Below are 16,575 nucleotides of genomic sequence, written 5' to 3' on the forward strand. Positions count from 1 at the left end.
ATTTCAATTTTAAATTTAATTATATTTTAAATATATTTTATTTTAATACTATATTTAAAATTAAGGGAAATTTTATTTATTGATGATGAAGAATTTAGAGTTTATTGAAATTATACGGATTTAGGGTTTATATTTAGTTATATATCATATTTTTCTAAGGTGTATTGGGAACGAGGCTTGAAATTTTTTAAGTAAATGTAGTTGTAATATAGGTTGACCAAGATATATCAAATGTGGATATGTGCTACATCCTTTAACATCGTCTACTATTCATGCCGTTATAATCCATATTCATCGTCTAATAAATGCATTTTATTACGTTATATTTTACATATGATGCACACTATTTATTACAGGTAGGTCGCCATGAGAGTGACGTAGATAAACAACAATATCTAAATATCTAAGCGACCAGGCCGTCATCATCCCGGAAGCTTAATGATCGATCCACCCATATGACAGCGACTGGGCTCCGAACCGTATAGACGCCAGACGACCAAGTGATCGAACCGTAAGCTCCAGAGGCAGAGGACTTCTCAACACCAAAGCTTACAGTATACAGATGTCTTTGATCCTTCTTAGTGAACACCAATGTTTTGGGCTTCACAGTCACCTTCACTCCTAACGGCTCCACAACTTGTACAGAGTAAGTTGAATTATCAGGCCCCACATTGGTGACCTTTCTTGTGAAGGTAGCAGACGCTTTACCAGAGGAGTAAAACACCACAGAAAAAGAAGGATAATTGAGATCGCCTGGCTTCGGAATTTGCTTTGGACAGGAAACCCGTGTCTTTGTCAGCACACCAATCTCGGAAGACGAATAGTTCAAGCTGCAAAGATAGTTAACGTAATCTTCAGTGCCGATATCGTAGACAAGCCCCGCTTCTCGTGCTTTCTCAGGATTTACGTGGCCCGCACCCATGCCCAAAGGAGTGGCAGGGGAGCCTGGTAGCCAGGCGTCCGTTATAGGGTTCCCCTTGTTATTGGTAACATAAGCCGTGGTCATGAGAGCAGACTTGACAGCAGCCGGGCTCCAATCTGGATGCGCGGCTTTCAGCAGAGCAGCCAATCCACTGACATGGGGACAGGACATGGAAGTGCCAGAGTCGAGATTGAATTTTGTTCTTCGTTTATCAGAGGGCAGCCCTGAGGGGCTCAAGTTGAGGGGCCAAGCTGCTAGAATGTTGAGCCCCGGGGCGATTACATCGGGCTTCAGAATGTCTGGGCTTACGGAATTCGGACCACGGGACGAAAAGGAGCTCAAAATTGGCGCCTCTTCTCTGTGGTAAGTGGTGCCATAGAAAACAATTGTTCCCAATGGGCTAAGGCTTGTGTTTGAATTCAAGTAATCTCTGATTGCCTTGGCGGCCTTGTTACCGACATACGTAGCGGGCAGAACGTGCGCGTCGGCTATGAGTTCTTCTCCGCCTCCGTCGGGAGTGAGTAGTATCATGCCAATTCCTCCGGCCATGGCCACCACTTGCCCCTTTTCGGTTCTATCTGTGACTCCTTGTTCGCAGACGACGATTTTCCGTCGGACCATCTCGGGTTCCAGAGAGCCATCCGAACAGAAATCTCCGTACACGAGTGCCAAATTGGGTTTGGTTCCGAGAGGCTTTCCTGTGTAGAGAGATGCGCCACGGTAGGCGCGACCGTTTCCCAACACGACAATTGCGGGAAAACTTCGGTCCACGGAACTTGCGCCCACCGTCATTATCCACGGCGCCTCGTTGGACAACGATGAAGAAATAGGCCCCGTATTCCCCGCAGAGCAAGAAACGAAAACCCCCTTGGCCATCGCACCGAATGCCCCTACCGCTATGCTGTCTGCATAAAACGGAGTGCCGTGCGGGCCTCCTCCAATGGATATAGATAAGACGTCCACTCCATCCGACACCGCTGTGTCCATTGCCGCCATGATGTCGGAGTCGGAGCAACCTTGAGACCAGCAGACCTTATACACCGCCACTCGTGCTCCGGGTGCCATACCCGTGGCCGTGCCCTTGGCATAACCCAGAACGTCGGCGCCCGGCATTACGTTGCCTGCCGCTGTGGACGCAGTGTGGGTCCCATGCCCATCCGAGTCCCGCGGGGATCTATATTCCACCGTTTCATCTATCTGGCCGGTGTTCGACTCGTATCCTTCGTAGAAGAAGCGGGCGCCGATGAGTTTGTTGTTGCAGTTGGAGGCGTTGAAGGCTTTACCAGCCTCACAATGCCCCTTCCACTTGGAGGGCACCGGCGACTGGGTTTTATGATCCGCAAAGCTGGGGTGCTCAGGCCACACTCCGGTGTCGAGAACGCCTATTATTACATTCGTAGCGTAGCCCGTGGACTCAGACCAGAGGCCTTGCCCTCTTTTCAAGCCCAGGAATTGGGGAGTATACGTTGTGTGGAGCTTCAGAAGTTTGTCTGGATAAGCTCCCATGCAGCTCTCCATGGCTTTGATTGCGGCCACCTGATTGCCGCTCAACTTAGCTGCGAATCCAGTGAGAACAGTATCGTATGTGTACAATATACTCGATTCTACCAATTCTTCGTCATTTAATTGTCCGGCTTTCACAACTGCATCACGAATGAACGATGCATACCAGGTTGCAGGATTCATAGAATCGGGTATTTGAACCTTCATTGGGTTCATGTGAACTATGTACGTCTGGAGCTCTCCGGCGGCTTCTTTGGGATAAATTGCATTAACGTTGCTCGCTGTTGCGATGATGAAGGCTACGAAGACCAGGATCCTTCCCGTGTCTTCCATTATTTTTTACGCGTAGTTCTTGAATATCCGTGATCAAATATGGCAAGAAAGTATTTTATTAGTTTCTAAAGACGATATGCGTATCATCAACTGTGGAAAGTTATCATGCCGCAAATTTCAACCACAGTTAACAATTTCGAATTCAAAATTGGATTCGGGTACGATTTTACACCGGAAAAGTTCTTTAAAATTTAATGTGAAAAAAAAATCCCACGTCATCTTATATATTTAAAAAAAAACACAAAAAAAAATGATGAATTCTTCAAACATTGATAAAGGATTTTTTTTTTGGCTTTAAAATAGTTAAAGAAATAATGAAAAAATATTTTAAAAAATATAAAAATTATGAATTTTTTAAACATATGATTTTTTTTGGTTTAAAATAGTTAAAAAATAATGAAAAAGATAATGTATCAGATTTATTGAGCTGAAAGCTTATTTTACAGCTTGGTATGTTTTTTTTAATTTGGTTAAAATTATGAGTAAGGAGGTCTTTCGAGGATTGACACTGGTCTAAATACAAAAACAGTATCAATTATATTAAAAAAGAAAAAACAATATACTATACATATTTAATTAGTTATCCATATATAATCTAATAAAATTTAAGGTAAAATTCATATAACCTAATATAATTTCATGTAAAATAATTAAAAAAAAATTATGTAAACAAGATTTAAATTTTAACAAGTTATTTAAATAAATTATTTAAAATTTGCAGTTAAATAAATTTGATCCCTCTCAGTTTATGTCAGATCCATTCTTTCACTCTCAGCATATGTTAGATCCATTCTTGAGATAAATCTAAGCTAATTAATATTATAGAATGAGAAAATATGAAAACAAAATTAATAATATTAATAACAAAAATTCAAAACTACAATTTAATGTAAAGAATTCAAAATCAAAATTTAATGTAAAGAATAAAATTTATGAATATCAAAAATAAATTCCAAATTATATTCATATAACAAAAGAACTATTTAAGATAATATTAAGGCCATCTACTAATATTAAAATCATCTACATAGTTATTAGATTTAAATGTATTTAAGGTTGGAATCCACAAATTAACTATTTTTATAATGATCCATAGAAAATGAGACTGGGTAATAAAATCTTACACCATAGTTCATTGGAAACCTACACATTGTACTGGTTCCAAAATTTTGTTTATTTTCGTCCACTGAAAATGGCTAATCAAATCCTACACCATGTTCACTGTTTCGCACCCTTCCATAGTAAATTTCTTTCTTGAACACTATTGATAAACACTCAGAATATTGATAAACTACTGAAACGTTATATGTGTCGCCTGAAAATAAATTTGTGTGGAATAATACCTTTAGAAATAAGTGGAGATGGTACTCGGCTCCACGGACAGAGAAAGAGGTGCGTGGGCAGGCATGAAGAGTCGAGGGCAGCGATGAATCTTTATACACAGATGGTAAGTCGTGATTGTGATGGTAAACAAATCATTTATTGAAACGTGACGATAAAACCTGGGTCCTGCTCTGCCTTGCCTATTAAACAAATTTGTGTCTTGGCTTCAAACAGAGATTTCCTGGTTCTTGATTTGACATACACTTACTCTTTTAGAAAAAGGAAAAGAAAGAAATTATTAAGGGACCCAAAGAAACAACTCCATGAAAGACCTCTACGCAACCACTTCATCATCCTGATGATGTCATTTCAAATGCAATGTTCACTTCTCTGGTAGACTGCCTCTGTAACCTGTAACCAGTGGAAACATTTCCAAATTCAAAATATGGAATTATTTATTTATTTCGATATTTATAAAGATTCAATACTTATTTATTTCTTTTCCCAAATAGAGGAGATATATTTATTTAGTTTTTTTTTTTTTGTTTTTTTAATGGTTGTAATCGAAAGTTATGTAAATTAATTAATAATTAAAAAAAAAATTAAAACAATTAAAATTTTGACAACACTCCCATCAAGGCAATTAAATGCAAAAGGCTTTGGCGTTCAAACCCACCACCCTCCACATGCTTGAGGCGATAGGTACGATGACTCCATGCATGCAAGAAGTTAATACTCTCGCAGGATGTAGCAACAACTTTGTGTCTTGGGGTCTAGCATTGTGTCAAGTGCTCTGTGAGAATTGGTGGTAGTTTTTTGTCCAAGGGAAAGAAGTGTGGAAGGGTGATGCCGAGTGCAGAGAAATGACACAGCTCTAGGTGAGGCAATGGGCTAATCTACTCCTGGTGAGGGTAAACTGGTATGTGACCTATTTCTTCTCTCCCTCTTCCATGCATCAACTTATCTGGTTATGGGAATTGGGTTTGCATGGGGTCAAATTGTCTGACATTGTGAGAAAGAGGGGTTTTAGGAAGTTGTCGGTGCTTGTATCCTTGATGCAGTATGTCCTGTTGAACGGCATGGTCTCTGTGTCTGTTTGGTTCGAAATTATTCTTTCTCGGATGGGGTTATATGGGATTTATGCCTCTATGGTTGGCCCCTGGGACCTTCTTCTTCTAGATTGGTTTGATAATCCTTGGGCTCGCGAATGGGTTGTCAGCAACTATGTCTCTGGTCTTAGTTTTAATGTATTTCCTGGGGATGGGTTGAAGTTTTTCTCCCTACATGCCTATTGGCCTCAGAACCATAAGTGTTTCTCTATCTATCTTGCCAATTCTCATGCCCTCTGCCTCTATGGAAGTACTTGCAGGGTTAGATACAAGGGTCTGCGACAATCTGGGTATGGCAACTGCACTTATGGTGTAAGTCTCATTGGTCTCTTAAATTCTTCTTCTGAATACTATGATGATTGGCTCTGGGTTGTGGAAGTTGAGTCTTTGTTTGGGTTGGAAGGCAAGGATGGGGTGCATGAGAAAAGACCAGAGAAAGTTCATCGAATTTTGCCATGGAAATTACCGTTTCATGCTTCTCTCATGGTAGGTGTGTGGGGTAGTAGGGTCACCTGGAAGCGAAAATATTTTGGGCTAGGTCCACCACCTGTACAAGCAATTCATCATACCTACCTTTTCATTGCGCATTGTGAGTTCGTGGAAATGGCTCGGGTTGCGTTTGCCAGAGTCCTTGGCAAGAGAACCTGGGTGACTATGAAGGAAGAGCAGTCCAACTCTTCTGGGAGAAAAACGAGAGGCCAAAACCAGCCGCCAACATCATAAACGATGCGGCCACAACATACCGTGAAGGGACAAGAGAAGAAATTAGGCAATTAATTGAGGAGTGGGAAGCTGATTTGAATCGATAGGATGGCTCTATGGACATTGAGGTGGAGGATTGGTGGGCTATGGTGTTAGATCCTAGGCACACCTGTTGTCGCGTTACCCAGTTTAAATAGACATTGTACCTGTACTGGTCCATGAAAAGCATCTTGGGAAATGTCGTGGAGCAGATCTTTGTGAATATGGCAACAACAATGCAAGACTACCCCAACTACAAGCAAAACTTCCAGAAACTATAGTTTCAGCTGCAAAAAACAAGATGGATGCCTTCGTCGAATCGAGGATCACCTCCCCTATCTTCTCTCACATATAGTGTTGTCGGTTTCAATGTTAAGGATCCAGTTCTAGTAGAGTCTAAGTCTATCGAGGAGTAGTTTGCTAGATGGTTTCAGTTTTTTATTTTTTTTATAGAAACAGATAGTGGATATATTTGATACTTGGCCTTAATGCCAAAAATCAGATTACAAAAGGTGAGTCTAATTTCACAAGTACCACGTAACCATGCAAGGCCATGGCATTTATGCTTCGCTCACATCTCTTTTTGGCTGCTACTATGAGGTCAATTTCAGAGATTTTATCAAGTTTATGAATACATACGGACTGGTTTAACAAAAAGTGGTAAAACATTGCAGCTATCTAAATTAAGGAATTGGTTCCCATGTTTCTTGTCCGCCTCTGAGTAAGGCTCTGACCATAAGGAGGGCTTCTTTGTTAGCTTCAATGTCCGCCTCCTTATTATTAGCTGTCAACACATGGTAGAAATTCAAATTATGGAAAGAGTCTCCGAGGTCTGTTATTCTGAAGATTAGCCTTGCAAGCCTTAGATCCGTTGGCTTAGAATGTGTCACCATAGCGTTGATGATGACCTGAGAGTCCCCAAATACATTAGCCTCCCTCATGTTCAGCACTTTCAACAACTTGAGCCCTTGGAAAAGAGCCAAAGCCTCAGCTTGAATGCTAGAAGTAATGCCCAAACCCCAGGCGAGACTGTGTATCCTTATGCCATTTGGGTTCAAGATGATGCCTCCTACGCCAGCTCTTCCAAGATTGGCCTTTGCAGCCCCATAAAAAAAGAGAGAGTATCTCTGTTGTTGTGTATTCCAATCCTAGAATTCTTTTGCTGAAACTCTCATTTTCCAATCTTTGGGGAGGGTGATACTATTTGCAATATTTTCGAACTGAAGATCAAGAGAAGAGCCCCAATTTATATCTTGCTGGCTGAGATTTAAATCGTCTTTATGGTCTCTCAGACACTCTTTTAGCTGGCATTTAATCTTAACTACCACAAGCTTGGCATCCTGCTTGTAGTTTCTGAAAATTCTTTTATTTCGCTCAAGCCAAACCTGCCAACAAATCATTTTAGGAAGAGAAGACCAAGCAGCTCTAATAATTTTGGTTTTTGGGGGAGGTCCGGGATACCTTTGCAGTGATTTAGCAAAAAGTTCAGGAATGGAGGAAGGCAATGCGAAGATGGAACTCAAAGTTCCCAACAATTCTGTCCAAATTTGCAAAGTGAAGGTGCATTCAAGCATCAGATGAATGACACTTTCCTAATTTACCTTACAAAGGCTGCACCTTGAAGGACTGTGGAAACCACACTTCTGAAGATTTTCATTAGTCAAGATTTTGGAGTGACATAGCAGCCAGTTGAAGAAATCAATTTTAGGCAAGGAGGGATAATGCCAAATCCCTTTCCACGGCTCAGGGTTCGTGGCCATGTGAGGGCGCTCACATAGCTTGGCGTAACCTTGAGCAACGATGTATCCACTAGCCAACGTACCCCATCCTCTTGAGTCTCGTTTTCAATCCAGCGATGGAGCCAATCCGTGGAGCTTGGAAAGCAGGATCTCGCACTCCATAGATAAATCTGGGGGCGTTTGGAGATTCCAACCAGCCCATCGTGAATTCTGCCAAACTGAAATGTCCCACAGAGTATGCATTCTAGCCTCATTCATCCATCTACAGAGCGCTTGAAGCAAACGACAGTCTCCCAATGGCTCATTGTTCAATATTTTCTCTGTCCAAAGATTGATCCTTTTTCCATTACTGGGAACATGATCGTTGATGAGAAAGAAGACTCTGTTGCAAAGCTTCAGAAAGGGTGTATTTGGATGCATCCTAGGGTAATCTAGGCAGTGAGAACACTAGCCTTTGAAATATTTTTTCCAAAGAGATAGTTGCGCCTAGCCAGGATTAGGAGCAATAATTCTCTAGATTAATTTAGCTCCCATTGGAATATTATGATAGCCAAGGTTTTTGAAATTTAAGCCTCCTTCCAACAGCGGTTTGGAGATGGATTCCCAGCTAACATTGTTTCAATTTTTTATTATTATATATGCAGATATCTTTTAATTTCCAGAATGTTGTTTTTTATGTTCATAGGAAAATAGAATTTGGGCAAGGCAAAGACATACAAACTAATATAGCTTGGGTAGAAAGAGTAATTATTTTTTGCTACTGGATGACTTATCATGCTGTGAGGTCTCCAAGAGACTTGGTTTTCCTTTGGACAAGTTAAGGCCACCTAACTATTCATATCTGGATGTAACTTGCTTATATTTTAATGAAAATGGAAGGAGCTACCAAGCTTATATAAAACAAAAAAAACAAAAAAAAAATCATCTTCTAATTATATTTATCATATACTAACTTGATAAATATTTATTATATCAATTATATTCCTTATTTCATTTTTATAGTTTTTAAATAATATTAATATCAATATTTATTATATAAATTATATTATATAAACTATTCAAATTCAAATTATATTATGATGAAAATTATTGTTTATAATTTTATATTTAAAAAATAAATAAAAAAATAGATTGGTTTAATATTCCATGAATTGAAATTTTGTTGGGTGGAAGAACACGAAGGATTAGGTAGCATTTATAAACATCTTTGCATCAAACTAAATCGTGTACCTTCTATCAATCCAACCATTCGAGTCATTATTGATATTTTCATGTCATCTTCTTGATCGTTTTTGCTAACCTTTTTTACTTCATTTGGAATTTACCAATGACATAATGTATTGCATAATGATATTAACTTGTGTAAGAGGTGTGGTTTTCAATCTGACAAACTAACCTAAAAGGATTTTTGATATTATGTTATATGATATCTAACTAACCCAAAAATATTTTGATATTATGTAATATGATATCTAACTAACCCAAAAGGATTTTGATATTATGTAATATGGTATCTGACATTTTCTAATTACAACTTCTCAATAACTATTAAAAATCATAATTTATTAAAAATATTTTCTATGAAATATTAATGAAAAAAGTATTTAAAAATATGTACTTTACTTTCACATAATTAATTAAGTGTATAAATATTATATTATTACGAAATTATTAAATAAAATAGTAAATAAAATATATTTTTTTATAAAATTATAATTATATATCTATATATATATATATATATATATATATATATATATATGAAAAGATATGATGGTCATTTCTATTAAAAAAGGAATGGAAATGATATTTCCAATATTGCACTTGTTTTTCAAAATAATTTTGGTATTTTATTTAGTTTAAAATTTGAATCCATGTTGCCCATGGAGTATGGAATAGAGAGTTGATGGGATGTACTCTTAAGGCACCGTGTGATGTGAAGGTTATCAGTTCAAAAGTCAGTGGGAAAAAATCCAAGCATGTTAAGGATCAATGGCATAGGCTAGATGTGATCTCCTAGTGATTTTGACGGTTTAGATGCCCGTGGGTTGATTTTGATGACTTAGATATCCTTGGATTGCGATTTCTCAAGCCAGGGGCATCTAAAGAGAAACTCTTAAAATAATTCATTACTTGCCTGAATTGTGTTTTATATTTATGTATCCATGAGTTTTGTATTGTTTTGTCTAGATAAAAAGTCCCATCTACTAGATTGGATCATTTGGTACGAAGTTGCTCTGGGCACACTCAAGGTCTTCTTTACCTTCGTGAGGGTCGTCAAAGACGTTTAGTCATAGAAATATCAAAGTATCCAACATTTTACTCACTGAAAATTTTGACCCATAGGTAAACTATGTCTCATAGAGGCCTCCATATTCTATGTGTAAGGACTAACTGATAACATAATCTTCAGGGTTGGATATGTCATTACTGCTAATTTGATCATGTATCATTAAACTATTTCATGCATCAAGGCATAATCTATGAGTAAGGGCTAACTGAAAGTAGAATCTGCGGGATTGGATATGTCATTATTGCTAATTTGAGCATGTATCATTAAAATATTTAATGCATTAAGGCATAGTTTAATAGGAACTTATTATAATTATATCTTCTTAGTAACTTGACATGTTCCTAAATTATTAGGACATTTGTTCCTTGAGACCATTTCAAAGTTCTTTGATAAAACCATGATATATATAATACCATAGTCTAAGCGCTATTTAAATGTTGTTATGAAAATCCCTGATAAAAATTATGATACTTAGGAGCTTGTACAAATATCTTTCCATGGTGGGGAAAAGTAGTGTTGAAGGAAAAATTAAGATAATTAAGTTTGGATTTTAGTGCATTTTCAAATGCATGTCCAAGTTTCATGTCATTATGGGAAAAAAGTAGTAATTTGGATTGAAAAATTAAGATAATTATGGTTTAATATTATTGCATTTTCAAATTTATGCCCCAAAGCATAAAAATAGTCATGAAAAATAATACAATATTCAAAAGGAATTGTCAAGGAACGTTATCGAGAAGAAACCATGTTTTCCACAGTAAAGCATAGCCATCGTTTAATCATTCAAATGTGTCAAATTAAGATTTCCATAGAATGTAAACCATACATGAGGAAATCTGACTTTGATAAGAATCATTAATTCTTCTTGGACTTGCACCTACTAAAAGACCGACACACAGATACATCACACTCCAATAAAACATTCAAACCCACTCGAATAATTTTCATGTAATTTTCACAAGGATTAAATGCCAGATTAAACCCACGTTTGTATCTTTGAGTGCCATTATATTACCTCAATTGGTGAAGTCGATGCGTCCTTTCCTCTTTGAAACTAAGGCTCCGTCCATGTTTCTATAGGTAATATTGACCTCTATTTCCACTCCATTGCCCTAATTATTTACTCTTAAGTGCCCTACACTTTGGAATGGATAGCATACAAAGATCCTACATTGGTCAAAGATTGGATGTAGGGTTCCATCTGTTCATGATAATTTTCATCTGGTAAAGTTATCAAAAGATTTTACAACGATCACATTCTCAGAAAATTTAACCATGAAGTTGATCAGTTGTCCAAGCAAGCTTTTTTTGGGGATCTGGGTTCGTTACTCAACGGAGTTAGCACGGGTGTAGAAAAGGAATATCTCCCTCCTAGATTCATTGACTTGTAAAGGCATTTCTCGCAGAGGAAAGTCTGTGATAACTAGCGATTTTTCTCATAGGATAACACATCTTACGTATAGATAATGATTTGAAATACCATATATGTTAAATATAGATAATGATTTGGAATATATTTTTTGAGGGCCTCAACTCCCTACTTTTACGGCATAATCGAAATTCAAAAGAAGACAAATTCCTTTGAAAAATAAAACATGAGATGCCATTCATGATAGGGAAACTAGTATGCAGGTTCATCCAGGATTGTGAAGTCTAGATTTCTCATTTTTCATACTTGTAGGGTTATCGGATCCCTTGCATGTAAGAGTAACTAAATATGAAGGTTTCAACTAAAAGACGCGAGAATCCTAGCACTGCATGGAGGATTTCTTAGATGATGCCAAGGAAAAATGATTTGGAAGATTTAGTTTCCAATCACTCTAAGCTGCATTGATCAATTTGATTTGTTGTCCTTTGACCATGAGGTAGAATGAATCCTAAAAGTGATGGCCCTTAAGTCCGATCAGTGGTTGGTATTCATTTAGAATTTTGATGATCCTTTGCTTACATGTTTATAGTTATTTTGGCATGGGTTTAAAGCTAGATGGTTTATGACCTATATGAAGATTCAAAAGAAGCTATGATTTATTGTCTATTGATGAAGGTACCCATTTTGTAGCCGTATATGATAATGATCCAAACTTATGTAGGAAAGCAAAAAAGTACAGTTATACACATAAACACAAATATGTAGCATAACATTTCATTAATATAAAAGAATTGAAATATGCTTACATACAGAAATGGAAATAAACTAACTCGAGTGATAGTAGCTTATCTCTAAGAAGAGATGTGGGGGCTACATGCCTCTGAACTGTGTTACAATGAGGCTCAATGGCCTTTTTATTATTCCACAACACGGGAAAACCCTAAAAAGCCAAAACCTTAACCCTAGGAAATGGAACACCAAGAGTTAGTGAGCCCTGTTGGGGTTACTTGGCCAACCAACTTCCCAGGGTCATAACTTGGTCATATTATCTTCATTTGGCGCATAAAATACCTCGTTGGAAATACCTCTCTGAGTACTACAAGATTTTATAGATTTGATTCTTCCCGTGTCATCCATTATTTTTCATTGAATTACATTACATTTTCTTGAATATCTGTGATCATGATTTGCTTATCCAAAATTGATCCTTTGATCTCACAACTTACTATAGGAACATTTAGTATCTAATCATTCTTAATGCCTAAAATATTATACAACTAATAGATTTTAATTTGTAAATATCATGAGTATGATACATGAAAACACATTTTCTCCTGTTCCATGGATTTGATCACTAACATCTCACAATTGTATGATAATCTTCACTCCATGAGTAATCCCATAAGCTTAGTGTTGGCCTATATTATGAATCTTAACCATTAGATCATCATTATTAGAGTTTAAAATAACGTAATTAACATAACATTCATCGGGGAATTTTCCAAATAGTTGACATGCAACATTTCTTCCCGAGCACTCAAACCTTGCACATAACAATTATTGTCTTGAAACCAATAACTGTAATAGCTCCAATATTGAAACTCAAAGTTATGACACCACTAAATCTTGTACCCAACCCATTATATACTCATTCAAACCATGATATCTAGAATCTATATCAAAAAACTAAAGTAAGACCTTTATCTACATAAAACTGATGTCCCTCCAAAGGATATGATAAATATGAAACTTATTTTTTGACGAGACCCACAAATCAAATATCTATGGGAAAACTTGTAAGAAATCATGGGAACGAAAGGTTATTACTTTCAAAGGACAAAGGGCAAGCTCAAATCACCTAGCAACCCCATTTTCTCTTCACCTCTTATGGTATCATAGTGCCCTTGTTACTTCCATAAGAAAGCATTTTGGAGGATATTATATTATTAGGAATTTTTACTCTTCGTGTATGCTTATACAAAAATCATGAGCATATCATAGAAAATATTCCAACCACATTATAAACATAGCCTTCCACTTGTATCCATATGCATTCACTAGTTAGGCTTTGCCTCAAGCTCCACATTAGGAATGTGTACAATGTAAAATGAGATCATTACAAATTAACCCAAATAACTTGACTTCTATATGACAAACCACATTATATACTTAATACGTAATTATTACATATTATAATTTATGTGTCAAAATTAGGGTATTACATTGAATATGTAAAACTGCTTTCAAATAATATTTATAAAATAGACCATCCACGAGGTCTTGGATAAATAGTGATAAGGTGCATTATTAAGGCACTCCTAGATGTTAAGTCATTAGTTCAATTCCTCGCCCTATTCGAGTGTTATTCTTTGACATGACCATGTTGTAGCCTCATTAATGTTGAACTTACAAAAAATATATATATTTATACAACGTGAATATGAAGAGGGGATATTGAGGAAGGTGTCTAGGTTTCCTCCTTGTTCTTGTCTTCCTTTCCACATTGCTACTGCGATTCTGAGTTTATCTTGTCATCCTAAGGTTGTGCCATGGAGTGGTAGCTTCTTTCACATGGGATGCTACAATCCTAGGCATTTTCCACTAAATCATGTGATTTAATGTGTGACTTTAGTTATTTGTTTGTTGAGGATGCAAAAATGCAGAGGCATGATGAAATCATAGGAGGTTTCGGGTTTGAGGTAGCCTATTGCGAGGGGTCTCTATTGTGGGTGAATTTTTTTCTCAAATATGACTCCATGTACCTCGTCACCGACACAGAAGGAGGCTTGATGTTTTCATTTTGGGTATGGGCTAGTCAAAGTTTAGATTCCTTGGATATGCTCCCTCGTTCCTCCACTTTTCGTATTATATGCAATATGTATCATTTGGAATCTACCGGGGTTTTTATCCTTAGTGATATGAGGCCCATGTCATTGTTCGGGTCGACCAAACCCTATGAAATACCTTCATTTGCAGTTCTACATCCCCATGATTTTGCGTAGCCTTGGTGTTTTCTGCACCAAGGAATCCCCTTTACTCTACACCTTTCAAATGTTACCAACTTAAAAAGAAAAGGCAATAAACTTTCACATTCATCAAGAACATCGGGGGTAAATCTATTATTATATGGCCAAAACCCCTAGACTTGGTTTTATCCCTTGAAAGGAACATTGAAGAGAAATGGAGCATACCCATAAAATTCCAATGTCTCCAATATGAGGGGAAGGTGGTCCACGACTTCTCCTTTCTCAAAGAAACCATTTATTTAGAAATTCAAAAATAATATTGAACTCGAGACTGTGAGGAGGTGCTCCTGGTACCAGGACATCAAATGGAACAATTGTAACATTCAAAGAAGTAGTCCAAGGAGTGTAGAATTCCTTATAGATTCAAACTACTTATGTAATTTGCCAAAACAAAAGACTTGAATCTATTCTACTCATCAGCGGAAAGCAATTAATCAATTGTAAAATCACAACATAAACATGAGACAAGATTCAACACACATACTCAGAATTTTATCTAAGGGAAAGAAACTACTCAAAACCCCTTACTATATGTATTGCATTAATCAAAGAATATGGATGAATATAATATGCATTGCTCAAACTTGACCTCAACTTGCACAAGTATTTTCTATCCTCTGTCTGACTAACTGCCTTTGGCCAATACTTAGCTAAATTTTGAAGCCTTCAAGCTCCTATATCCTTGCACTGTTCCTCTAGGAAATTATCCCCTATTAAATAGGAATTTCCTCAATGAGAATTGTGCAATACCTTTAGGCATTCCTTTGACTGCATGCATGACCTGCACAATTTGGAATATTCTACAACTGATAGTACACTACCCTTAAACTCCAATCTCAACTAGGTAACTCGAATTTTGTGCATGCATGAGTTAATTTAGGTCTTTCTCCTCCAAGATACTGAAGAAATCTCTATTCCCCATCATGTGGAACGAGGCACCATTATCTAGATACCACATGATTCCCATTAATGTGCTTGTCATGTATGCAATGGGAGTAAAATCAAGCTCGAATTATGAAGCCAAAGCTTCACCTATTCCTGCTACTACAAGTTCCTTCTTCCTTTCCGTCTTGAGTGGACACTTCATGGCATAATGCCTGAATTCATGACAGTGAAAACACTTGATTTTCAACAAGTCTTTATTCTTTCCCTCTTGGCAGGAATCAACCTCACCTTGGGACTTCTTCCCCTTGGCCTTCATTCCTTTGCAGACTAATACAAAGTCCTCTTCCTCTTCTTTAGATGAGGTTCCGTCTTTGTTGTTCCACCTTATTTCTTCCTGCACTAGATAGGACCATAACCACTCCCATTGTGGTAGTTTCTCTCTACCATTTCCTAAATCTTAATAATTGTGCTAGCTCTTGGGAAGACCCAACAAGGTTAGAGCAACCAAATATTCTTCAGGGGCAGTAACTTCGACCCTGCCAAGTTCATCACAACACTCTGTAAACTTGTTCAGATACTGCAGAATTGTGTCATTCTTTTGCGTATTTATGCTTCGAAGCTTGTCCTTGAGTGCCAGCGTCGTGTGGTCACTCATGTTTTGGATTAGATCTGTCAATGCTTCCCACATTACATATGGAGTCTCTTTCACATGGAGATTTGAGACAGTATGATCTTGAACTACCCCCAATATGATCCTCGTCGCCTTAGATACACACTTCTTCCATCTTGCTAGATCTTGAGCATTATATGTTAGAGGCTTCAGGATATCTTTATCTATGAATTCCTTCATCCCATTATCTTCCAACACTGCCTCCATCCTGTCCTTCCAAGAAACATAATTCAAGCTACCCTCAAGGGCATACTCGAGTCTCAATTCATAGAAAGACATCCTACTAGCTCTGAAGAATTGATCCTGGAAATTCAATCCACCTACAAAGAAAACTTCGAATTGTCTTCTCTACTGTGATTCCTACTCTGATAGCATGTAGAAAATCCTTGTAGATTCAAACTACTTATGTAATTTTCTAAAACAAAAGACTTGAATCTACTCTACTCATTAGTGGAAATAAATTAATCAATTGTGAAATCACAACATAAATATGAAACAAGATTCAACACACATACTCAGAATTTTATCTAGGGGAAAGTGACTGCTCAAAACTCCTTACTATCTTTATTGCATATATCAAAGAATATGGATGAATACAATATGCTCCACTAAACATTAAGCTCAACCTGCATAAGTGTTTTCTATCCTCTGCGTGACTGACT

The 16,575-nt window shown here is 37.2% G+C and overlaps 2 pseudogenes; both read right to left on the minus strand.

The window, feature by feature from the left end:
* Positions 1-300: 300 nt before the first annotated feature.
* Positions 301-2,782, minus strand: LOC149195887 (subtilisin-like protease SBT1.7 pseudogene; annotated as a pseudogene).
* Positions 2,783-7,079: 4,297 nt separating this feature from the next.
* LOC149195888 (subtilisin-like protease SBT1.7 pseudogene) overlaps positions 7,080-16,575 on the minus strand; it is a 28,555-nt pseudogene continuing 19,059 nt past the window's right edge.

This window comes from Pinus tabuliformis, chromosome 2_2, assembly GCF_031772625.1.
Source record: "Pinus tabuliformis cultivar Carrire ecotype Pingquan chromosome 2_2, CPIR1, whole genome shotgun sequence".
Taxonomy (NCBI): domain Eukaryota; kingdom Viridiplantae; phylum Streptophyta; class Pinopsida; order Pinales; family Pinaceae; genus Pinus; species Pinus tabuliformis.